General features: G+C 53.5%; 1 long non-coding RNA gene across 2 annotated transcripts; it reads right to left on the reverse strand.

Moving 5' to 3' along the window:
* Nucleotides 1–7,111: 7,111 nt before the first annotated feature.
* Nucleotides 7,112–23,492, reverse strand: LOC116963547. Of its 2 annotated transcripts, XR_004408266.2 has the most exons (3): nt 22,849–23,492; nt 8,706–9,175; nt 7,112–8,227 (listed from the first exon to the last, which is right to left on the reverse strand). It is a non-coding gene; the product is annotated as an uncharacterized LOC116963547 (long non-coding RNA). The 2 variants fall into 2 exon arrangements; XR_006165873.1 differs by lacking the exon at nt 22,849–23,492 and having other exon boundaries at nt 8,706–9,444.
* Between the last annotated feature and the right edge of the window lie 2,001 nt (nt 23,493–25,493).

Below are 25,493 nucleotides of genomic sequence, written 5' to 3' on the forward strand. Positions count from 1 at the left end.
TCCAAGCTCCATGGCGCTAGATAAAACAAAGCACACACAAAAAGAATCAAATGCTGAAATATGTATTTCTTGTGGGTATGAATAGAACTGTCTATGTTTGCCTTGGAGACAGGGGGATGGAGGCCAAACGGTTTAATCTCAGCAGGTATTGCTTTTCAGTACAGAGACATCGAGCAATTTAAAGACCTCCTGCCAGGCCATTTCAGCAGTCGCGCAGCCGCGCTCTCTCTGAGCTGCTCGGCGCTGGCCCGTGGAAAGGTCACCTCCACCCTGCAGCCCACGGACAGGTAGATGCTCAGACACCTCTTGCCCTACCACAGATGTTAGCAATAAGAAAAGCCGAACAAGTTCAAGGTAGCAAACCAGCCATCTCCAGGAGCTTTATCCAGCCTTTGCTCCGCTCTCCCCAGCCTGGCTCCCATCACCGGGCCGTGCCAGGCCGTCTGGTGTGTCCTCACTTCTCTGAACTCGGGGACTTTGGACTGGGTGGGCAAGTGGGATTTGTTCTGGTGGGCTGTAAAGTGCTGGAGTTGGAGAGCAAATAGCCGTTATCACTGGAGCACACTGATATCTCCAGGAGTCCCATAAGGACATGCGGGAGCCAAGATGCACAGATTTATGTCTTCATAAAGCCACAAAACAAACATAAGAAAGAGCTGGGTTTTCACTCATGATAAAAGTCGATGTCGACATGATAAAAAAGATTAAATGCTCATATTTAAAAAAAAAAAAAAAATCTAATTTTTTCAAAATGATTTCCAGGCTTGGAAATCCAGTGATGCTACTGCCATCCTTCTTCCTTCCTGCCATCCTTCTTCCTTCCTGACATCCTTCTTCCTTCCTGCCATCCTTGTTCCTTCCTGATATCCTTCTTCCTTCCTGACATCCTTCTTCCTTCCTGACATCCTTCTTCCTTCCTGACATCCTTTCTTCCTGCCATCCTTCTTCCTTCCTGACATCCTTCTTCCTTCCTGACATCCTTTCTTCCTGCCATCCTTCTTCCTTCCTGACATCCTTCTTCCTTCCTGACACCCTTCTTCCTTCCTGACATCCTTTTTCCTTCCTGACATCCTTTCTTCCTGCCATCCTTCTTCCTTCCTGACATCCTTCTTCCTTCCTGCCACCCTTCTTCTTTCCTGCCATCCTTCTTCCTTCCTGACATCCTTTTTCCTTCCTGACATCCTTTCTTCCTGCCATCCTTCTTCCTTCCTGACATCCTTCTTCCTTCCTGACACCCTTCTTCCTTCCTGCCATCCTTCTTCCTTCCTGACATCCTTTCTTCCTGCCATCCTTCTTCCTTCCTGCCATCCTTCTTTCTTCCTGCCATCCTTCTTCCTTCCTGCCATCCTTCTTCCTTCCTGCCATCCTTCTTCCTTCCTGCCATCCTTCTTCCTTCCTGCCATCCTTCTTCCTTCCTGCCATCCTTCTTCCTTCCTCCCATCCTTTTTCCTTCCTGCCACCCTTCTTCTTTCCTGCCATCCTTTTTCCTTCCTGCCACCCTTCTTCTTTCCTGCCATCCTTTTTCCTTCCTGACATCCTCCTTCCTTCCTCCGAACAACCTTGCCCACTGCCATCCCGGGGCTGTGCTTGAGCACGTTTCTCTTCGTGGCTCTGATCTGGCCGCACACACAAGCGTGTGCCAGTGCACCAGTTTTCAGGCGGGTGCACGCCACGCCGGCACGGCCGTGAAATCATACGGTGCTCTCGTCTGCTGAAAAGGCAGGAGAGACCCATCTGCCGAGGCGTGACGAGCGGGTCTGGAGGGGCAGGACCACGTCCCAGAGGTGATGAGTGTGCGCGGCTGATCGTTCAAAGAGGTGAAGGCAGAAGGTCTTCAGGTGTGAGGGTGGGGAGCAGGTGCCTTGCAAATGTTTTCCACATATTTGCTTAGAAACTGTGATGAGCTCATCTGAGACGAGCCCTGCAGATGCTGTGTGCATCCAGCACCCAGGCTGGGCACGGCAATAATTCTGATATGCTGCGCCCTCGCAGAAAGTGCGTGGTTGGATGAGTTTCACCATCGTTTGCATCGTCTTCCCTCACCCCAGACCACGTTACCATCTCCTCTGTCTCTGAGCAGCCTGTCCAGGTGCAGAAATTTGGTGCCTGACAGTGATGGAGAGCAGAAGCAGTTGATGAATGGCATTAAGCGTGCGAGGAGGTGGGAGATGTTTCCTTTCTAATCTGTTCCTCCTGAGTGAGGCTAGACCTGCTCCAGCATCTCTCTGGTGGTTTGGGCCAGCTTGTTACCCAACTTCGTTGCTGTTCATCTCTGTGGAGAAGCCAGGTGGTCTGAGGAGCACCCCCATCCTCTCTGGGCGTGTTGCCTCCAGTACCACCCACTGGTTCCCTCATGCTCTGAGGCTGCAAATACGGTTTTAATAACGTGTCCATAAATCATTCTGTCCGTAGTAGCTGACACAAGCAGTGGTGCTGGGAACAGGCCCAAACTTCCCAGCGCAGGGAAGTCTACACAGTCAACCCCAGCGCTGGTGCTGTGAACGGTGGCCCCCGCCAGCCCGTCGTACGAAAGTGGCCACCAATGAGACCCGAGAGCAGCTGTCACCACTGGGTGCAGCCCACCCTCCAGGGAAGCAAGGGTGGGCTTCAGGACCCTAATTGGGCTATCTGGTGCTGGGTGGGATGTTCTGGGGGTCTCAGGGCAAACCATGGGGCTGCCAGGATCTACGGGACACCTGAGCCTGCTGGAAGAGCAGCTGGAGGCCAGGTGGGGTCCTGCAGGGCACCTCGATGGCACCGGGCACCCAAAACGTGCCCGAGGTCTTGACACAGGACCTGGGGCACGGCAGCAGCCACGAACACCACACAACGGTCACCCTGCGGCGAATCTACCTGTGCATCCTCAGCCACCAACAGCCCCGTGCTCACAGCTGTCTGGGAAGGGTCGGCGCCGTTAGAATCCGCCTTTTGCAGCTGAGGAACCGGAGTACACAGGGATGAAGGAACCCGGCCACATTCCCCGGGGGTCCGGGCTGCCTGTGGGCTGCCACGGAGCGCTGCCCCGGCAGCATCTGCACCTCGGACACGTCCCCTCTCCCTTCGCAAGAGTGCAGGGTAACCCTGCTTTCTCAGCAGCAGCGAGAGCCAGAGCGGAGATGCTGGTTAGCAGAGGTGGCACGTGCTACCTGTGCTGGCAGCAGAAAGCACTTAAGGCTGCCTAAAAAGAAATGTCATGTCAAAAAAGACCACATCAACATGCATTTTTTACAGCCCTCCCTAGATTTTTGTCACGGATCCCCCCCCGATGGAGTCATGCTGGCCTCTGACAGATACAGGATACGTCTCATGACAGATTGGTTGTTTTAAAGGTATCCTGTTCTCCAGCTCTAATAATTTGGGAAGCTCATTTGCAGCCTTGAAAGCCGCTAGCCAGCAGTTCTCCGAGTCTGCAGAGAGTTTGCAGCCTGTCAGGCTCCCGTGCCCCCGAGCATCCATCACTCTCACACTTCACTCCTGCCCCGACACTGAAATAACAAGCGAGATCCTGTCCCGGTGCAAAGCAAATACCCCTGGCTGTACATCAGGACAGTTCCCCAGCAAATAAACTGGTTGGAATGACTTTTTTCCTGATCTCACCATGGATGATTTCATGAGCATGGGATGGGTTCAGGTCAAGGGCTGCTATGAAGAGCAGCACCCCGTCACTGCTGCCCAGACATTCCTGTTTGCTCTGTTCTTTCCATTACCTCCTTGCACTCAGCAGCGACAAGATTTCCTAATATGAAAAGTCAAAAAAAAAAAAAAAAAAAAATCACAGAAAAGACATATACCTGTGCCACAGTTTTGGAGCACAAGGCCCATTTGCTGCCTGTACAGACATTTGAAGGGAAGAAATCATTAAATCATTCCCAAATCGAGTGTTTTGACTCTTCCCAGCCTGTTTCTTTGTCTCTGGCGTTCAAAGGAGTGACAGGAAAAGCAGCTGGCCGGGCACGGGGTCTTCGCAGTGAGACTTCGCCTGATATCAAGGCAACAAGAGGAGTTTTCACCTGATGCTGGAAACAATGCCATCCATAGAAGCCCACATTGTTACCTTGACATTTGGAAGCAATTACCTGCATGTTATGTAAAACTTTTATTAAACGACTGGAGAAATTCGGTAATGTGTTAATCATTGGTTGAATGACATCTGCTTAATACCAGAGATTTTTGAACTGCAGGAGAAGGGTTCAGCAGTTCAGAATGATTACCAAAACATATTGCTCCTTTTTTCGTTCTCCTACGTGTTAATTTTTCAGATTTATTATCTTAGGCTCCTGCGTCTAGTATTTTCACTACATGTCAACATCTGTTATATCTCTGCATTTCGCAGCTCTTTAGTCTTTGCCCCATGAAGCCTTAGGCACTTGGTTGAGGGACGCAGCCAGCTCTAACCCAGGGCTTATGCAATTTTCCAAACTAATCCAAAGAACAATTACCAGGGAAATTTGGCTCGCGGAGGCATTTCTGGCATCAAAAAAGGGACTGGTAGGTGGACTCAAACCCAAGAAACCAGGCAGGTTTAGCGACAAACTTGGCTGTCAGGACAGGACTTGGAAAGTCTGGGGCGTTGCGAGTCGGCTGCTCTTTGAGAAACGTGTGGTGGGTGGAAATGTGTCATGGAAAGATGCTCGGTTCGTTCCCACTCCTTTTATTCGCTCATGCAGACCTGGAGTCACTCCGTTCATATGCCAAATAAAATCCTCCGGGGACGCTCACCCTGTCGAAAGGCAGAGCCAGGAAAGGAGGGATGTTCTGCACGAGCCGTGGAGGCCAAGGGGCTCCGGCTGCGCGTGTGATGTGGACACGTCCACGGAGATCTGGGACCTGGAGCTGGGCACAAGCGCCGGCACCTGGGCAGAGGTGGGGGACTGGGCACTGCCCGTAATAAACTCATGGTCTGTTAGGGCTAGGATTCATCCCGCTCTCTCTTTTTTTGGGGAAGGGTGAGGCTTACAAACACAGTGCCAACATGCTGGTAAAATCTTTGCCCTCGCCCCCCCAATCCTGTCTCGCCCGGGACTCTGTTTGCTGGCAGAAAAATGAGAAAGTCCCTGCTGGAGCAGAGGTCTGCGGCGATGGTACAGGCAAGAGCTTGCCTGCTGCTTTGCAAAAAAAAGGCAGCTCTTACCCCACGGGAAACCAGCCGCCAGCTCCTCCCCGGGGCACCTCCGCCGGGGTCCTGCCAGCTCCTGCAGACAACGCGCCGAGCTGGGGGGTTGGAGGATGTTCAAGGCGGACGTTCCTGCGCTCTCCTGGCGACGGAGGCTCCCGTTCGGATAGTCCCTTTGCTGGGTGAAAGCTGGTGGCCCCGAGGGGCACCACGTTGCCCCACATCCCCGGGACCGGCACCCGGCGCTGCCGGATGGGTGCCGAAACAGGCAGCTGCCCAACATGCCCCAAAACCTCTCCTAAAGCCGTGAGCAGAAATACAGGGCATCCCACCAGGCTTGTGTTGGGCTTAATTTGTGCACTGGCCCTGCACGATGAAATTCAGCCTGTATATATGAAATATCTGGTTGACCCGGCCAGCTGAGCGCGGGCGGTGGCTGCAGGATGGGTCCGGGAGCGGTGGGAAGCAAAGTGCGGCCGCCCCTCTCAGGGCATCGGTTGATGGAGCTGTGATAGAGAAAGTTCACTCTGACATGACTTACTAGAAAATCTTTTTGCAGGTAATTTCCATGCACTGCCCTGGATCATGTTCCAGAAGAAACTCGCATTATATACGAGCCAAATGCTTTCTACTCCCAACCGTCAAGCCACATTGCTAATTTATGCTTTTTTTATTATTTTGTTCCTTCACCCGTGATCTGCCCCCCATCCCCAATAAAAATTACAGCTTCCATTTATCATTTTTCTGAGGGTTACTATAAATTCAGCTGTGCCCCATCTCTTTTGCTTAACGTAACGCAAACTTTCTGTCCGCCTCCCTTTGTAGGTTGCATTATTTCTGTAACCTCACACATCTTTCTTCCACATCCTCTTGAGGGGGAGGGAGGAATAAAAAATAAAATAACCCTGAGATCTTTAAAGGCCATCTCTGAAACCGCAGAATGGCTGGTATTACATACAAATAAAACTTGTGTTTTTTAACGGGGGAACTTCCTGCTGCTTTTTTTTTTTTCTTTCTTTCTTTATAATTTTTTTTTTTTTTTTAATTAATAAAATGCTTGCAGTAATTAACAACAGCTTGGACAGGCAGGCAGTGACACTTGCTGCCCCCTGAGCCTGTGCGACCAGGGGTCACTTCAAGGAGGGCTCCTACCTGTTTTGCTCCCAAGCTGTTTTGCAAATTGAACTCGCGGAGGCTTTGCGTCGGGTTTTGGGAAGCACAGGGAGAAACGAGCATCCGATGCTCCACTTCCCATCGCTGCAGTGCCATGAGCCTGAAAACACTTATTCCTTCTAAACTCCCGCCTGGAGTAATTAAAAGACATCATAAAAATGTGGGAATGGCTGCATTTCCCCCAGGCTTGTGGTCCGGTATCCATCCTCTGACGGTGGCCAGCACGCTTCAGAGGGAAGCAGAGACGACCCCCTGCCCGGGGCCGTTCTGGGATGAGCTTCTCCACGGGGAGCTTCTGCCTCCCCTCGAGCAGAGCCTGGCTCCAGTTTATGCTGAGAGTTGGCCAGGAACTGTTCCCGCTCTCCGAAAACTGCTGATGGAAACAAAAGATTTTCCCTGCTTGTTGAGATTTGTTGCGTTTTGTCAAAAAATCCTCCTTTTTCTCCATCTCGGATGCATAACTTTTCAAAAGTTTTTCCGTGAACAGAAGAAAAAGGTCAAATATAGAGCAGTGCCCAGCACGGGAGTCTTCAGGCCTGATTTTGAGGAGGAAAATGTGGAATTTTTGCAGAAGTTCATGGCAAGCTTCTTCCAAGACTGAGCACAAGGAGGGAAGAAGGTTAATGCCGACATGAAAATGTAACCAATGGGTAGGAATTTTTGGGAGACTACTTCAGCGTTTCTTTTTAAATCCAGCACTCAAAGATGCTGCTCTTTACTTAAACATGATTTTAAAGCGCTAAGCTCTGGCAGTAGTTCTCCTACTGCACAAATGTGTGACCTTGGATGACACCGATCTGCCTAAAAAGAAGGAAAAAAAAAAGGTGTTGCTGATATTTATTTATTTTATGCTCCGATTCCTCATTCATCATCAGGTAAATTTGCTCTTGGCAGCACCGGCAACTTCCTCAAACACAGCCAAGGTGACCACTAAAATTAGCATCAAATCCCAATAACACTTTACATCATGTACACATTATTTTTCACTGGACATAAATTGTGAGGTGTTTCGCTTTTGTTTTGAATACCCAGGGGGGGCTGGTCGTTGCTCTGGGCATTGCTCCATGCCGGGGATGGAACCGGCCGATGCAACCGACTCCAAATGTGGAAGTTAAATTTTTTGTTTCACTGGAGAAATTTTCTCAGTCCTTGCCAAGATGAATTACTAAAACGTCTGAAGAAACAGCACTGACCGAGACCTCAGACAGTAAAACACAATTTTCATCCTCTCTCATAAATTTTTTGCTTAATGAAAAGTCCTTGAGGAGCACATTTCTCTGTCAGAGCCAAGGAAAATAAACGTGTGCGTGGTTAAACAGCGCCGATAGCCGTGAACGCCAATGACCCTGCCCGTGTCCTGGTGTTACTGAACATCTGCATCTGCATCCCTCCTGGAGACCTCCCCGCTGTCGGCATCCCCAGGTAGGAGAGCAGAGGGATGCTCTGGCAAAGGGAGTTTTTGCATCACGCTCCTGCCACGCTGGGAGCGTTCAGTCCCCACTTCCAGACTGCCTTCAGAGAGAGCTAGGCAGAAAACGCAGACTTTTCCTCAGCGGAATATAATGTTTGGCTGAGGTTGTTGTGAAAGCCCCGCAGTGAGTGGGATGGTGCAGACTGGGGTGGCCGTGGGTGCCTGGAGGACAGGACGGCCACATCCCTTCTCATCCCCGGGCAAGATCCTGAGCTAGAGAAGTGAAGCAAGGCAGGTAGTGCTGGCGAGCGGTGTAGTTAATTAAACGCTGGTAAAAACGTAGAATCATCCAGGGATACTCACAGTTCACGGGGCCAGTGTCCTGGTAGCCACGAGTTTGGAGACACTGAGGGTGGATAATGGAGCACCCTGTAGTGCCCGATCCCGAAGAAGGGAGGGTCATGACTTGCTCCGTGACTGTGCAGGCTGGGGTACACCACAACCCTCGTCTTCCTTGTCCTCCGAGGAAGCTGCAGGCCCAAGAGCGTGGAGAAAACCCGTCAGCAATGGGAAGATGGAAATTCTCTGCGGAGATGGCCAGGAGGGATAACACCAGAGCCTGACACTCCCTGAGATCCCCAGGCATCACCCAGAATGATGTATGATCCCCGTCCTTCCTGAGCCGTGGTGGGACCTGCTGGGGACAACCAGAGACCTTGGGGTGTCGTGCCCAGGGAAATGAAGTCTGAGACAGGGTGGGATTGCTACCTACAAACATTGGCGTGAGAAGAGAGGAGGAAAACACTGCCCACGAATACATTTAGGCTGGAGAACAGAAGAGGGCTTCTAATCATCTACAGAGAGGCCTCCCGAGAGAGCTGGAAAGAGCAGAAACCTTAATGGAATTTAAAATGTGCCTCGACTGGTTTGTGAAGAGGCTCGTGGCAAAGGTCTGATGTGAGGAGCCGGGGAATCCCACCCAGCCCCACCGCCTGTGCTCCCCCATACCTCTCGTGTGCCAGCCGGCAGCCCTCCTCCTCTCCGCACCCACCACCGGCACCTCATGGGCAAGATGGGCTCTTCACCACATCAGGTTCAGATCAGCCAAACGTGTCCCGGTGACTTCCCGGATGCTTCTCCACCTGCGAGCCCGTCCCTGGCCACCTCTCCTTGTCCCATTGCCCTGAAACCAGCCTGGCAGGAGCGGCTCTGGGTGTCCATCACGCTCTCAGGGATCTCCGGAGGTCCTGAACGCGGGCTGGTGGGACCCAATAACTCAAGAAGAGAAGTGGGGAGACAGGAGCCACGTCCTCATTGCTGGTGGGGCTGGATGCTGGCATCTGAAGAAGACAACTCCCGCCCGTCCAGAGCTGCTTGATCTCCATGTGGGCTGAGCCTGGTCTCCACCAGTATCACCATGTGGCATTTCAGTGCCTCACCGGTGACGTCCCTGTCAACGAAGACCAGTTCCCCTTTTCCTGCAAGACAAAGGAGGGACAGGAGGGGGGAGGATAGGGGACAGTAGCACCAAAGCATCAGGATCAACTGGAGGGGCCAGGGCAGCCCCGCACAAAAGCGTTCCTGAACGAGAAACAGCCCTGAGCACCCAGAGCAGCCCCAAAATGTGAGGGCCCACCTCCGGGGTGCAGGGTCCCCAGTGGGTGCCTTTAGCTGGGCAGAAACACCAATGCCGGCTGCAGTGGGGTCAGGATCACACCCAGCAGTGGGTGGGTGAAAGAAAAAAGATGAAGCCTGAACCTGCAGGTCTTTATATATATATATATATATTTTTTTTTTTTTTTCCAAAAAACACCCAGACAGCACTTGAGGGTGCTGCCACCTGAGGTGTATTAAGCCCTACCCCTTATGCTGCCCATTTCATGGTGCTAAAGGGGGCGGGGGGGCTGGGGGGTCAGGCTGCACTAGAGGGCACTGTCGGCTGTAGATCGTGACGGGGGGGACGCGGAGGATTATTCAAGATGCCGTGATAGCCCACCTCTGCATCGCGACCTTCGCTGGAGCGAGCAACTGGGCCGCTGTTTTAAAAACAATTATTGTATATTCCATCTGCTAAGGCTGCAGGGAAATGCTGTGTGAGAACTGGTGGGGGTGATGTTCAAACCTCTGCTCTCTGAATATTGCAATACTTTTTTTATTTTTTTTAACGTGTTTTAACCCAGAGTCACTCAGCCTTGTGCCAGGTCCGAATGCAGCCAGGGAATTTCCTGGGATGGAGATGGTCAAACCTTTGGAAGGTGCAGCAGAGCTGCGTCTCTCCCTCTGGATTTCTCCTTTACAGGTGGGATTTTATTGGGGATTTTGCATCAGAGCAACAAGCAGCAGCAGCCCTAGGAGGGGAGGAAGGCAGCGCAGGGGCTGCTTGCGAAAAAGCAGCAGAGCCTGTGCTCACAGGCGAAAAAATCGCTCGTGAAAGAAACGAAATGAGCGAAAAAAAAGCAAGTGCTGCCCCTGCAATGCATCCTTCCCCGGGGCAGGGTGCTGTGGCTGCTTCAGCGAGCGGCGTGGTGCGGCGGGAGCAGCCGGGACCTGCCAGGAGCAGCTCCGATTTCCACGGATGAAGCTGCGGGGGGGACACGGAGACCGAACAGGAATTCCCCGGCTGGAGTTGAGCCAGGACCCCAGGGCTCACGATCCCGGCTCCGGCTGCAAGTGCCACAAGACTCCTAACCACGAGGTGGTTAGGATTTGGGTTTTACATCATATCTATTTGTAGGGGAAAAGATTAAAGGCCTTGCGGACTCTTACGAAATCCCTGGTAGCAGCAGCTCTGGTGACTGGAGTCAAATCGATTCCAGACTGAGACCTTCCATTAGTGGAGGCTATTTAGGGAAAAAAAAGGGAGAATATTTAATTTGCCTCCCTGAAACGGCAATTTCCAAGTTCCCGGCACTGTTGGTGAGGGCTGGCGAGGGGTCTGCACACATTTCTGAGCGACCTCACTCATGCCTTTCACACCAATCCACAGTAGCGGCCATAAAGGCCAAAGAGACAGGAAACCTGATTTTTCTCACCTTCACAGCTGAAACCAAACCCAAACTTCCCAGTGTCTGTCCTGATGAAATGACCTGGCAGAAAAAAAACTTCCCAACCACCTGGAGATACCTTCAGAAAATGCTTTTTTCAAGGTGGGGTTGATTTTAGCAGTTAGGGCTGAGGAGCACAGGCAGAAGAAGGTGTGAGGTTTCCTTGGGAGCCTCCTGCTCCTGTTGCTGGCTTGAGACCCAGCAAAATCGGGAGAAACAGCTTTTTGGGGAGGGGACCACCAAAGGCATTAACTCCTCATGCCCCTGGCAGCCTCCATCCCAGCGAGCAGATATTATCTACTAGAGATTTATTTCCAGTCTTCTTTTCAAGACATGATGTCAGGATTATAATAACCTGACTAAGGCAAACCCTGGATGGAATTACTATTGTGTTTATCAATTTCCTTTTTCTTTTCTTTTCTTGTCTCGATTAATCATGGAACAGAGCGATGGAAAAGTCCTGTTAGACCAACCTGCCTCCCAGCCAAGGCAGGACTGATCCCTACATCCACCGTCTTCTGTTTCATTTAGTCTATTTTTAAAAAATCCCTAGTGACAAGACTTCTTGAATCACAGGAGCGAGAAATGGAAAAGACCTATTAGATCATGCAGTCTGTCTCCTGGCCAGTGCAGGCTGTTCCCTGCAGCCCGGTTTTTAGTTTTTTAGCTTCTACCTTTCTTTTCCCTGGGAGATTATCCTGCTGGCTCACAGATCTCACACTCAGGTTTGCTTGATGTCATGCTGGAAAGCAAAGATGTCCGGAGCTGGCCTCATCTGACTGAAAGCACTTAGAGTCTGGTCTGCGGGATGGGAACAGGGGGATGAGGGGGCATCGCCCTGCTCGGACCCCCCGCTGCTCCCCGGGGCAGGGGCACACGGGGCACAGGCACCACGAGTCCGGGCACCGCTCGTCTCAGCGGCTGGGGAGGGACCTGTCCTGCTCCAAACCCCTCATGTTTCCCTGTGCTGATGCCGTGCCGGCTCTGGGGCTTATGTACAAGGTGGGCAGACCAACCTCGGACAGGCTAATTAGCGCTGCAGCATCACTGCTGATTGGGTTTTAGGCAGAAATGGCACACATCTACCCGCAAATACCCCCGCAGCACACCAGAGCCTGCTGCCTCCTGCACGGTGCGCGCCCGCAAAACCTCCACGCCAAACTCCCCAGCCTGCTGTGCTTCCCCCCCAGCACGATCCCCTGGGACCGTGGAGGGAGCTCGGATGGGCGCTGGGGGCTCCCATGGGTGCTGGGTGCCCACGACCTTCCAGAGAGCAGCACAGCCGACGTGCTCAAGCCACGAGGTGCCCTTGATCCTTTGCGGCGCACGGTTTTCGGCTCTACCCCAGCCTTATCTGCCTCGAGTAATCAAAAATAATTGGTTGCTCCCCAGTGGACTGATCTAATAGCAGTACGAATAAAGTTATTTTCAACAGTTGTTCATGAGTTCATCTCCTGGAAAGCCTCAGCCCCAGCTGTTGCTGTGCTTTTGATTTAAAAAAAAAAAAAAAAAAAAAAAAAAATTAAACTCAAACTGGGGATTATCAGGGCTAAGCACGTCTCAGCCCTCCCTCCTCCCCGTGTCAGGTGCCCGGCCGGGCTATAAACCGCTCTTTGTGTGCGGCTCCCTCGCCCCTTTCTCTCTGCGTTGGCACCAGCGCCGGTGCGATTTGGCAGCTCTCCGCGGCGCGCCGAAAGCGGGGTGCTGGCAGCGCCGGTGTGGCTCGCGGTGCCGGGGCCTGGCTGGCAGGCAGCGGCGGCTGCAGGGCTAGCATGCAAATGGTCGCCGAGGCCTTTGGCCAAGTCCGTTTGTTAACGGTCAAGCCATGGGGGAAGCTGTTTGGGGAGAAGGAAACTGAATTAGGGAGGAGCGGGGAAAAGGGAGGGTGGGAGCGGGGATGGGGAGAAACCGTGCGGGTGTCTCACCGCCCTCCCGTTTGGTGAAGTGCGGAGGTTGGGGACAGCGAGGAGGGTGCTTGGGGACGGCGTTGATGGTGGGGGACCTGCAGAAAACCCGAGCATGAACTGGGCCCCGTGCAAGCCCGGGATGGTGGTGGAGGGGGTGTCCCCCGCTGGGAGAGCCGAGCCTCCGCCGCTGCACCCACCCGCCCGCAAAGCAGCTTGTGGAAAACCGGGGGTTCTCCCTTCAACCACTGAGCCACAACCCATCCCTCGAAAGCAAGAACCGCCGCTCGCGCTCCGGGGACAACCTCTGAGCCGGCGGGCAGGGACGTGCAGGCTCCCCGGGGCAGGTCATCCCGCCTGGGGACCCTCGGGGGTCCCCGGGGGCGAGCATGGAGCCCAGCTCCTCCTCCCACCCAGCTCCACCATATGGTTTGCTGCTCCGTGGCCGCCTGCCACCGCAGCCGGTGAATCAGCCGTGTCACTCCAGCGGCACAACCTTTGCAGGCTCGAGGTTTTTGTTCTTAAAGCATCCCGGTCTCTGCCCTAATCCCTCGGAGAAGGCAGGAGGGCGCAGGATGGAAACGTCCCCTCTCCCCTCTGCAGCGGCGGCCGCGGGGCCTCGCTGCCGGGACCAGCCCGCAGCCAGGCGTGGGGCGAGAGCCAGGGCTCCGGGATCCGAAAAATCAGCATCGACTCACTCCTCTGCCTGCCAGAGCAGAGACAAATTCAGCTCCCACCTCCTGCTCCGGGGGGTTTGGCCGGGACAACCGGTGCTCTGGCAGCAGCGGGTTTAGGGCAGGTGGGAGACGGTGCCTTGACCCCCCCCCCCCCCACCCCCCCTTAACAGCCTCCTCCCCGCCATCAACATCTGGGTGCGCTCAGCCCGGTCCCAGCCCCTCTCTCCAGCACAAAATCCAGCTGGACACACGTCCCGGCAGCTGGACGGACACCGACGCCGGCGCAGCGGGAGAGGTGGGGGGTCACCCCCTTCCCACGTCAGCGCGGACTTTGCTCGGCTCAAGCCGACGGCGAAACCCCACACCGAGACCCCTCTGGAAGGGATGGATTAGCAGCTTGGGCATTGGGAGAAATTCTTGCTGAGGCAGAACAATTAGAGAGGGACTATGGGCCGGACATTTGGAGATGTTCTTGCCGAGACGGGATAATTAGAGAGAGGATACGGACAATAAAGGAGTTTCACACTTAACTTTCCTTGTCTAATCAATTAGGTAATAACAGAGTTATTCCATACATCCGCCTAAGGAGGTCCCTCCTCTTTCTGAATAAAGATAATTTTAAAAGCAGACTGATGAACTCACGCCGATAATTGTCCCAAGGTTGGGAAAACTTGGGAGCAATGTGGTGAAAAAGGGAGAATCAGATCAAAAGGCAGAAAAAAATGCTTGAGAGTACCAAACCTTGAACACGTTGGAGGCTGAACATGCATGTTGTCTTAAACCTAAACTATATGGTTGCCCATAAGGAGATGTGCAGTTGGCCTAATAGTCATCACTAAACCGACCGAATTAAGTTATTAATTCACAAAGTCTGAGTCTCCTCTAATTCTCTTCCCTGCTTTGAAAAGAAAGACACTGCACCCAAAGCAGTGCAGGTTTCCAGAAGCAAATTTCACACAGCATCCTCGCTCTCCTGGCTTTCTCGCCGTGGCTCTTATTTTCCTTTTCAGCATCAGCATCTAAACATCTGGGTCGTGGTGGAGCTTAGAGCTGGAAGTGACACAATATAGTGAGAAAGGATGTTTTTGTGCTATTTCCAACCTTCCCAGAACAGAGAACTTCAGAAACCCCTTTACAAAGGCTGCTTTCTTCCTCTATGCTACTTTGAAAAGATGGGTGAAATCCTCAGTTATCTGCCTATACCAGAGTTGTACAAGACAGAGACGATCAAAAAGGAGGGGGAAGGGGGTGACAAATAACATGGCCAAGTGTTTTTTGTTTTGTTTTGTTTTGGTGGTTTTTTTTTTTGTTTGTTTGTTTTAGCTTCTTTTGGTTAAGACTGCAGTTTTGGAGCAACTCCAGTCTCCTTGGAGAGGATGGAGGATCTGAATGATTTACTAAAGATCCCCACTGACATTTTAATTTTGTTTTTTCACCCATAATAAAATTTTAGTTTGTTGCTGAAACGTTGAATCGGAGCAAATTTTTTTTGGGGGGGGGGGGTTAAAGAAGTTTCACTGCCCAGCACACCCTGGGCTCAGTGGGCCAGCAGTGCTGGTTGGAGAAACCAGTCCCTCCAAGCATCCTTCCCACCAGCCAAAAAAAGCCTTGGGCAAGCTCGGCGGGCACCGAGGCTGGGTCAGGAACGGGGGCAAGGAGTTGTCCCCATTTCCCTCCTCCATCCCGAAAGTCTTGTTAAAGAGATTAAGGGTCATGACTGGGGCCTCCTCAAACTCTGCACCCAAGGGTGAGGGCGACGCTCAGCTCAGTCCCCCTTCTCCCACCCCTCTGGGTGCTCCCCAGGGTGCTGCACCTGTGGGACAGACCCAACGCCGACACCAAAAATGACGTGGGCCCCGCTCCCCTCCTCTTGTTCCCTCCTGGGACGAGAGGTTATTCTGGCTCCATATGAGCTCAGTTTTGAGCCTGTTCGGGAGGGGGGCTGCCAGCTGGAGCAGCGCTGCCAAGCCCGATGCAGTGCGGTTGTTTCGGGAGGTGGAGTCTGTCTGCGGAGCACTGGCCTGCGAGATGCGTTGGCCGGCGCTCAACTATGTCCCTGTGATCTTGACCGAAGGAGGCCCGACGTTTTACCTCCTTCCACAGATCCCCACGGCTAATCCCCAGCTGCCCCGGGGCCAGACCTCCATTTTCCAGCGAGCCTCCAATTTAGGAACTTCATCCTCTTTGCCTCCTCCCAACCTCCTAGCAAACACTTGTGCAAAGCGGCTTGGCCCCGCAGGGAAAGCCCCTGGCCTGCTCTTCCCCCCCCCATTTTTGCTCCTGGGTTGCACACAGGAGCCACTGTAGAGCTGCTCATCAGCAAAGTCCTGCTCTGCCTTCCTCCTCCCAGCGCCCATCCATCCTCACGGGGCCCCAACTCGCTCCCTCGGGCCTCAGAGGCTGAGCTCCACATGGACGGCTCCCAGTTGCACCCCCTCTGCTCTCTCTTTTGGGGCATAATCCCCTTGGAATGCTCGGAAACACCGGGTTTTATTGCCATACAAAGCTGCATCCCACAGCTGCCTAAAGCATCACCCCAACAGCACGAGCAGTGCTAAGGAGAGCCAGGCAACATGGATAAAGCCACCCTGGCCGAGCTTCGTACTGTTCAGAGCATCCTCCCAGTGGTACCCGCATGTGCAGAGCTGGCCAAGCATCCCCGTCCCACCCCAGCCCCTGCCACAGCCACGGGACGGTCCCCAAGGGCACGGGACCCCGGCACATCCCTGGAGCAGCAGAGCACAGCAGCTCAGTGAACCCAAAAGTGGCGGTTTTGACCCCGTTTCGCAGAAGGCAGCGCCGCACGCACCTCCCTGCCCAGGGCAGAGCGGCTGCGCGGTCTGCGCCCGCAGAACACCAGGTACCAAACCGGGCAGGGACACAGGGAAGGGGAGCGAGCCCCAGCCCGGCCCCGCGGCTGCCTCAACACACTGAGCTGCCAATTCCCAGGTACTGGAAAATCAGGCGACGTCACTTTTGCAGCACATCTTTTTTTTTTTTTTTTTTTTTTTGCAGGCGGCCCGAGAGTCAGAAGAACATATTTTATCATATACATAATCTCGAAGAAAAAAAAAAAAAAAAAACAACAAAAAACCCAAACCCTCGTCTTCTAGATTCCCAGACAGTACACTCAGCATCCTCATGCTACTGATGTAATCCTGGAGGAAGGTCCCCTGGGCCCAGCCTTGCTAAGCTGAAGCTGCACCGAGCCCTCGGCTTCAGGCCCTCGCCTGCACGCGGAGGTGGGCCAGGCTCCCCGCAGCCCCTCGGTCCTGCGCCGCTGGGAGAACCCGGGCATGTTTTATGGACCTGTTTATATACTTGCTGAGTGCCTAAGTTCACTCTGCACCCACGGGGAACATTAGTAGCTCAGTAAAGCTCTTTGCTAATACTATTCTTGCTGTCCTTTGTGTTCAGCCTGCGGTAAAAATTAGCCAGAAATAAAACCGACATAATAATAAATAGGAAAAAAAGCCGATTCCTTAGGTAACTCTGCATAAACAGGTACCCACCTTCAACCCCAAAGACTTCACCGTTAACTTAAACCAACTGCAAGGCAAAGCCCGAGCCGAGGTACAACAAGTGAAACACAAGATAAGTCGGTGGCGTGACGCCAGGGTGCATATTTGACCCAAATTGCTTAAACTACAGCTGGTTGAGTGATTCACTGCATCCAGCTCCATCAATGGGCCTGGCCTGGCTCTCTGTTTGTGACTTGTCTCCGGAGAGACGGAGGGTTTCTTTGTTTTGTTTGCATGAACGCCTTGGTTATTCAGGGAACCGTGACACACGCTGTGGGAACATTGGCTGGCTGCTCCTGGAGAAGATGCACATGGTGGATCCATATTTGGACCTGGCTGCTCGGCTCCCTTGGGACCCCTCTTGCTCTCGCTTGACCTCAGGAGCATCACTCACGTCTTCGTGTGACCCATAACTCTGTCCTGCTCCCCAGCCCGCCTGGCACAAGGAGGGCTATGGCCAGGAGAGGTGTGTGTGATGTGTGGGGTCTCTAGATGGAGTAGAACGTAAGTAAGGACTTGGCTGGACCCCAAGCATCCCACTAGCCCAGTGGCTGGTCTTTGATGGACGCATACAGACACGGCAAGGGACACCCCAAGCTGGAGAACAACTCTGGGTGCTTAACAGCCCTTGGTGCTTCCTCTCCCTTGAACATCTTGTGCCCACCTTGAAGGAGGTGGGTGGCACCTGGCCGACCCATGGCCAGGCAGACCAGGGGCACAGAAGGTGCTCTGCACCCAAAACCACGCACCCTAAGGCACACTAGCCCTGCACGGGCCCAGGCAAAGGAGAAGTGCGTGGAATCCCCCCCGTGCCCCGTCCCCCCGTCACACGGTACCTCCTGCCCCCCTGCCCGGTCGTGCCGTCTTCGAGCCACTCAATTTGGAGAGGGGAATATTAAATAAACAGAGCCAGGCCCTCGGCTGCCCGGCTGCGACATTCCCTCTGCGCTAAAGAGAAACACGCCCTGAATACTTGAAATATAAAAATCTCAACCTGGGATCAATTTTTTTTTTTTTTTTTATTTTTGAGCCAATTTGTGGGAAGAAAAATCTGCCCGACTTTAGGAGGGAACAGAGGAAGGAGATGAAAACAATTAGATACCATCTGAGGGACCGTTTCGTGCCCTTCCAGGCTGAAATTGGCTCCTTTCTCCCAATGAACTTTCCATAACACGAAGTCCTGCCTTCAAGGGTTTTGGAAATACCAAACACAAATATATTCAGAGCTGCTGGAGTTTCCCTGGGTCGGTAATGCCAACCCTGGGCTGTGGGATTTCTGTCCCCCGCACCACAAAATGTCCTTAGTGACGGATTTACGCCAAGACCATCTGCAGTCCCTCCTGTGGGTAAAGCGCAGACCAAGTCATCCTTGCTCCTTCTCCTTCCAAGCATGTTTTCCAACAGCAAACCGCCTTTCTCCTCAAAATGGGAATTTCCTCAGGAAGCACCCAAGGTCAGCAAAACTCTTCCTTTCTGCTTTGCCGTTCAAACCACCCAAAAATGCGCATTTCATTTTCGTGGCCAGTAAAACCAGAAGCCAGCCCAGCATCCCCGCTGTGAGGTTGGCCATGGTGGCCAAGCCTCATCCACCCCACGGACCCGCCGGCCAGAGCACGCTTTTAGGATCCATGAGTGGGGTTTATGGCTGTGGGTTGAGCAGAGAAGCTGATGGGGAGGTGGGCATGGCTGCGAGCCTCAGCATCCAGCCCTGCCGACCCCACAGGACCACCAGCCTGACTGCAACTCCATCTGATTTTTCCATTTTTTTTTTTTTTGGGGACGCACACACACACACACACAAACCCTCAGCCTCGCCCCTGGCCCACAGCCGCCTTCCAGCCGCTGGGGCAGCAGATGGCAAATTGACATGAAAAAATGCTGAAAATGAAAATGCAACAAAATGCTACACAGTTGCCTGTCCCTTTCGATTCAGATTTTGGTCAAATAAATTGTTATTGAATAAGGCAAGCTGCGTCAAAAATGTACTTTAATGAAGTGCAGCAGGGGCTCTGGCATTATTTCCCAAACTCCACTAAGGTTTTAATCCCCCAGCTCTCTAAGCCACTGCGCAACATATGCTTTAAAGAGGATATTTTTTGCTCCCTGGTATTTCACGCATGTTATATTTTAAAGACTGCTGCCAGTTTAGTTTAGGCCCAAAATGTTGGTGTCACTTGGGGGATGGAGGAGAGGGGAGGTACTTCACCAAAGTGATTAAAAATAATCCCAGAGGAACCTCAGAGGAGGGCGACCCGCTACCGCTGCGCGACACGCAGCCCGAGTCCCCTCGTGTCCTCTCCAGCAAGTCAAAAAAGGTGGCCAAAAAAATTTGGGAGGGGTCTGAAAATGTCGGGGGGAGGGGTTGTATGTGTGTGTGTGTGTGATGAGCATCCTCCACACCCAGCCTCACCCTCCAGCCCAGCGCTGATCCAGCCACCGAGGAGAATCCCAGTGGACTCCTCAGGCACCAAGAATGGACTTTGCTAATTAGTCCTGGCTTATCTCACACAAACTTTCTGCTCTGTTTGGTGAAGACTGGCCTAGAGTGACTAATATCTGCAGCAGGAAGGAAAAGCCCTCCTGGCATCTCTCTTCTTGCCTGGGAGAGCCTCGCTCGGGGAGATATTAAAGGCTTTTGTTTCCAGGAGCTGTCAAGCCCCTCACCTTTCACAAGCACTAAAATGGCCAAGGGAGAAAATATATGAGAGCGGAATAATAATTTTTAACTCATAAATTTGAGCTTGTAAATCAAGGATTGACGGAGCGGTCGTTGTAATGTCTTGTGAGTTAACATTCGAGGTTTTCTTTCACCTGAGGAAAAGGAAAAAAATACTGAAGTCTCTGCCCTTCCACTCCAGAGATTGCTATAAATCACCTTAATGTTACACTCTTGCTCTTAAATAGACCAAAAGCATGAGCGTGGGGAACAGATAGTGAAACTGGGTGATTTAAAAAGTACAGTACTGGGAAGAAAGCTTTTTTTTTTTTTTAAAAAAAAAGCCAACAGACCCAAACCATTCTCTCTCTGCTTTTAAAAGCAGAGGCCAAATCCTGCTCTCCAAGAAACACAGCCCTGGGGACTGAGGCCAAGCCTTGGTCCCAGTCCTGGTCCCTCACACTGAGCTTGGCGAGGGCACGGGGACAACTTGGCTGCCGCTGGCAAACGGCGGAACAGATCTGTCTGTCTCCGTGGGTTTGAATTTCGGATTGAGGAAAACAAGAAAAAACAGAGGCGTGAGAAGCGAGGTGTCACACACATGTGTCAGGGAGGGATGGAAAAAGGTGGGGGTGGTTCTTGGGTTGAATGGAGAATCCAGCCACCCAATGTCCCCGTCTGTCCTCCACCGAGCTCTCTGCTCTCCCAAAGTTAAAAAAATGTTGGGTTTTCCCCCCACCCCCTCGGGAATTTCCTATGATTTTATCTGTTTTGGACAAGGCTAAAGCTCAGCAGACGTGATCCCAGTGGCCCAAACGCTGAGGGTGCTGTGACCCTCACCCAGAGGTTCCTCCCACCTCCATCACCGCTGCGCCCAGTCCAGCCGAGAGCTGCTCCCCGCTGCTCCCACCCGGGGCTCGGGGGGTCGGGGGGATTTGGGGGTGGGGGGGGCAGCCGCTGGCTCACAGGGTTCCACCCCCCCCCCCTCAGCACACCCAAAGGCTCCCCCGGGGCTCTCCCCAAACCGGGACCGAAGAGCTGGCGTGGAAGATGCCAACTGGATGGGATGGTGGGATGGGGAGGCTGCGTGGCCGGTTGGAAAAGGAGGAGGAGGAGGAGGAGGAGGAGGAGGAGGAGGAGGAGGAGGAGGAGGAGGAGGAGGAGGAGGAGGAGGAGGAGGAGGAGGAGGAGGAGGAAGGCATTGGCATGCAGCGCACAAGTGCGTGCGTGGCACTCTGCTCTGCCTAATCCGGCGGGTTCAAAGCAGCCGGGTGATGCCGGGCGCAGCTGCGGTGTCTGAGCCCCAACAGGTGACAGCTCAGCTGTCCCCCGTCCCCAAGGGGCTGTTAACTCCGGAGAAGGAGGGGGGGGACACACACACAACACACACACAGCGGGTCCCCAACGCTTCAGCCGGCTCCATCCTGCCCTCAGGGGACCCCACGCGGGTGGTGGGTGTGGGTGGGGGGGTGGGGGGGTGGGGGGCAGCTCTTCCCACCCCCAGCCCCGAGCAAATCCCCTACACGGCGGGAGGCCTCCAACAGCCCCTCGCTGGGAAAGATTTTATCCCAGCGCTTTTGAAAACCCGTTTGCAACCAGCACCCTTCAGCGCGACTGCCCCCCCGGGCCCGGAGCTCAGATCAGCGGCTCGCTCACCTCTCTCGCACCCAAGAAATAGCGATTAAAATACTAAAAAGTGCCCCGAGCCATCGATTCCCCATGGGCGGCCGTGCAGGTGTTGGGGGGTGGGTCCGTGGACCCCCCCCCCCCCCCCTCCCCAGCCCAGCAGAGCCACCAGCATCGCCAACGACCCGCTCGAGTCCTCATTAAATCACTCGAGCCGCCATCGTCTGAGCAGCACCATTATTCACGCAGGCTCCAGACCCTGTTCCCCACTGTTAATTTCTACTTATCTGCATATTTCATTGAAAATTAAAATCCTTTTGCATTTTTCCCAGGGCTTGGTCGTGAACCATCTTTTCTCGCAGCCCTACTTGACTCCAATTAGTTGGGATAACAAAGCTGCCGCTGTTGGAGGATTATTGACAAATGCTCAAGGAAAAAAAAAAAAAAAAATAGCAAGAGAATAGTCTATTAAAATGACAGCTTTTTAAGCTTGGAAACAAAACCGCCTGGCAATTAATAGTGCTGGGGAGGCACGGGAAATACCAATTCTTAGGTTTTTTTGATGGCGTTTCAATTGATTAGCCTGCTTTACTTTGTGCCTTGCCTCTCTCCGTTAACTGCTGGGTCACCAGCAGCATCCCGCGCCCAGCGCAACGCCGCTGCATCCATCCCCCCCCCCCCCCCCCCCCCCCCCCCTCCTCGGGGACCGCGGGGACATCGGCCCCGGCCGTGGGTCCGTGACACGAGCCCGGGGCAGCCGAGGGCACGGAAATACATCCTGCGAAGGCGAGGCAGCCCCTGCCCTGCCCGCCCGCGGGGACGCTGCCCGTTTCCCAGGCCTCGTGCTCGCTGCCCGTAGCTACAGTTCCCATGGGCGCCCGTCGGCGCCGGGCTCCTGCCCCGAAAAACCTGCTCGATGCAGCTGCAACTATGGCACAAAAGGACTGAGAAGCATTGAGAGCAGCACAACTCATTCACTGATAACTCATTAATGGCGTTTCATATTTTTTCCCTAGCATTTTTTTTTTTTTTTTTCAAATAAAAGAACAGGGGGGGTAAAAATGAAGCATACTTGATAAAGGGCAGTAAGTGTTATCCCTAAAAAAAAAAAAAAAAAAAAAAAATATATATATATAAAAACCGCACAGAGCTTTTTTTCTTTCATAGGTGGCTCGGACAGCTGGCTCTTTAAATATTAATCAGGGGCTCATTGATATGCAAATATGGTAAGAGGGAATAATGCTCCCGCAGCTGCGCAGCCCCCAGCAGCCCCAGCCGAGTGTTGGCCTCCTCTCCACCATGAATGGAAATATCTGAGGACACAGGTGCAGGGAGCCGACCGCGAGCAAGATCCTGCTTAATAAGGTAATTTGTGAGCGATGCTCTATAGAGACGAACCGGAGCAATCTTTTACCACTTGACAGTATCTGACCACTAAACAAGGTGTTAATCTTATAATTGTGGTGTTGACTGTTCCCTAGCACAGCGTTCCTGGCCTTTTGCCCTGACACTTGGCCAGTTAAAATCAACTTAACTGACAGGTCGGACGCGCGCCAACCGATCGGCGATAAATTATTTATTGTTCTATTTCCAGAATAACAAGTAAACAGGAAAGACGGGGCATCCCACAGAAAGAAAACCAGTTTGGAGCCGCATTGTTGGACCGAGTCGCGTTGCTCCCCTGTCCCCCGTCCCCCGTGGGACTGTGCTCCCCGGCTCTCACCTCTTTCTGCCGGGAAGGTGGCCACATCGCATCTTGCAGGAGCAAAGCCATCCCCAACGATGGGTCCGGTGGTAGCATCCGTGTCCAGGGACCCGCAGGTGGGGTTTCGGGGTGGCCACCCCCAGTTCCTCATGCAGCTCTTGGTACCCGCTCTCCTCTTTGGTGAACTAGGGGCCAAGAAAAGGGACCAGAGGCAAGGTCAGAGCATGCTGTGGATATCACTGGTGGGTGTCTGCTGGCTCCCTCTGCTACACCGAGCGAGGACTGGGGAGATGGACCAGGTTGGGGTGGCAAACGTGAGCTCCCCAGCCCGGGGACCTCGGCCCATCACCATGTCCTTGCTCCAAGGCCATCTGTGCTGCTGTGGTGCCCACAGTGGGGACCTTCAGCTGCTGCAGGAGATACAACTGGGAAAGTGGGTCAGAGCTTTCAAGAACATTTCGCATAACCAGAGCCAGTGGAGCTGGACGCCCATAAGTAACTGTAGGTCTCAACTTGCACATTTTGCTCCCTGCTGATTTTTGCTATTAGAATAGATGGGTCTACAGACTGGTCAGGAAAGGCCTCCATGAGGGCAGCAAGAAAGGCACCTCCATCACCACCCAACACAACCCAAGGTGCTGCATTGCTGATTTAAACGCTCATACCCCCCCCCCCCCGCCATGCTTCTTGGGAGGGGATGCCCTTGCCACCTCCCTCTCCCACCTCTCAGGGCAGAGCTGGCCCCGGAGCACGGCTCATTCCTCCCGCAGACGGGCAGAACCAGCTCGATGGAGGCACCTTGGGGCTGCTCCGTCCCCCAGGGGACACAAGGGACGCATCCTGCCCTTCTAGAACAGCAAAAGGAAACAAGCGCCGAGGCTGCGGATCCAACACCCGCTGCCGCTGAGCATTTTGCAAGATTTGCCTCCTGGGGTTGCCGTCCTCCTTTTCCCTGCCAAGCTTCCTTGCCCGGGCTCCTGGTGATGAATGACCTCGTCCGGGTACCGCCGGTACCAGGCGCACGCAGCTGCGAGGCTTTTTTCCCCAGGCGGGGGCTGCAGATGGCTGCTGCGCCGCCGAGCCCACAGCTGCACGCTCCCTGCTCGCCCCTCCGCAGCCGGCGCGCGCCCGCCCCACAAAAGGACAGAAAACACAATTAATTAGAGAAAAGGAACGAGCGGGGAGGGACGCTGGGGCGTCTCAAGGAGCTGACCAAGCCGAGCAGCACGTCCGGCGAGTCTCCGGCCGGGCAAGTGCTCGGCTCGGCAGAGGGGTCTCGGGGCAAGGGTTGTCAGAGCGGTGTGGTCATTCCCAAAGGAGCCAGAGGCCTTCCTGGAGGCAGGGAGAAGCACAACTTCTCATCCTTGTCTTCTGACTCAATTTCCGACTTTTCTGGAGTCGGTTCTTGGCCTCCAGGTCCTGCTCGAAGGGCAAAGCTCGGCTCCCGCGGCGCTCCCTTGCAGGCAGGACTGATGCAGCCGCTCCAACCCTTGTACGTATGTGGGTGCTGCAACCATTGTGGGTACAGGCAGCATCTCCCCTCCGTTCGGGGACAGACGAGATCATCTCAGAGACTGAAGTCATATAAATTCAGTCACCTGTGAATTTGTTTAAAGTTTTGCAAGACCTTCTTAGCCTGATATAAAAGTTACTCTACTCCGGGAGATAAGAACAATTCTACCTAGCCTTACAGATTGGCCTTTTATTTTCAGAGTATATTTATCTGCCTTAGCGCTCAGCGTTTGCATTATTATTATTGATTAATGATAAATTACTACTACCAATTATTATTTTATATACAAGGGATTTGCCTCTTTCAACGCTTTATTGGGAGCAAAACAGGATCTATAACCTGGAGCGTGGAGATCCCACTTCTCCACTTCGACCCCACTTTCCCTCACTTCAGGGCAGCAGTTGGCTCTCGAATTTGGTCCAGGAGACAAAGATTAATTTGCCAATTAATTTGCTGGGGCAGCCCCCGGGGTTGCTCACACCATCCTGGTAGGGTTAACACACCCAGGGCAAGAGCTGTCGCGCCCCGCGTCGGCTGCCAGAGCTCACCCCGCAGATCCAAGGCCGATCCCTCCTATTTGTTGCCGCTTCCTTAAGAATATAAAACTTTTATCTGAGTCGACCCGGCTACGCCGTGGTCCTCAGCTGAAACCCTCCCGAAAGGGCCGAACCCCGGCGCTGCTCGGGGAGGATGGGGTTTGCCTCGGGCCGGAGGAGGATGCGGCTGTGCCGACACCGACCGCTCCTCCGGCTGCGCCGGCACCACGCGCCGCTGCCGCAGACAGCTGCCGCAGAGGTATCTTTTTACCCTGGACCTTGTTAATGAACAAAAGCTTAAGGGAGTGTGGGCGGCTGGGCTAGACGGAGAATAAACAGGGGATTAGCAGCGCGTAGCCCCCGGAGCGAGGATCGGGCTCTTTTTTTCCCTTGCACTTGAAACCCAACTCCTCGCCGCCGCAGCGGCCGGTCCCGCGCCAGCCCGGAGCATTTCTTCCCCTCCCGAGGCTGCAGCCGTCCAACGCTAACTGGGCAAAATTACCTTTTGCAAGAGCTTTTATGCCGGCTGGGCAGCTAGCGCTCAGGCTTCTATTTTTTGTTCTGGTTCTTTTTTCTTTTTTTTTTTTTTTTTTTCTTTTTGCGCACGGGGATAA

The sequence above is a fragment of the Tyto alba genome, unplaced genomic scaffold (assembly GCF_018691265.1).
Source record: "Tyto alba isolate M040663 unplaced genomic scaffold, T.alba_DEE_v4.0 Super-Scaffold_28, whole genome shotgun sequence".
NCBI classification, from domain to species: Eukaryota; Metazoa; Chordata; class Aves; order Strigiformes; family Tytonidae; genus Tyto; species Tyto alba.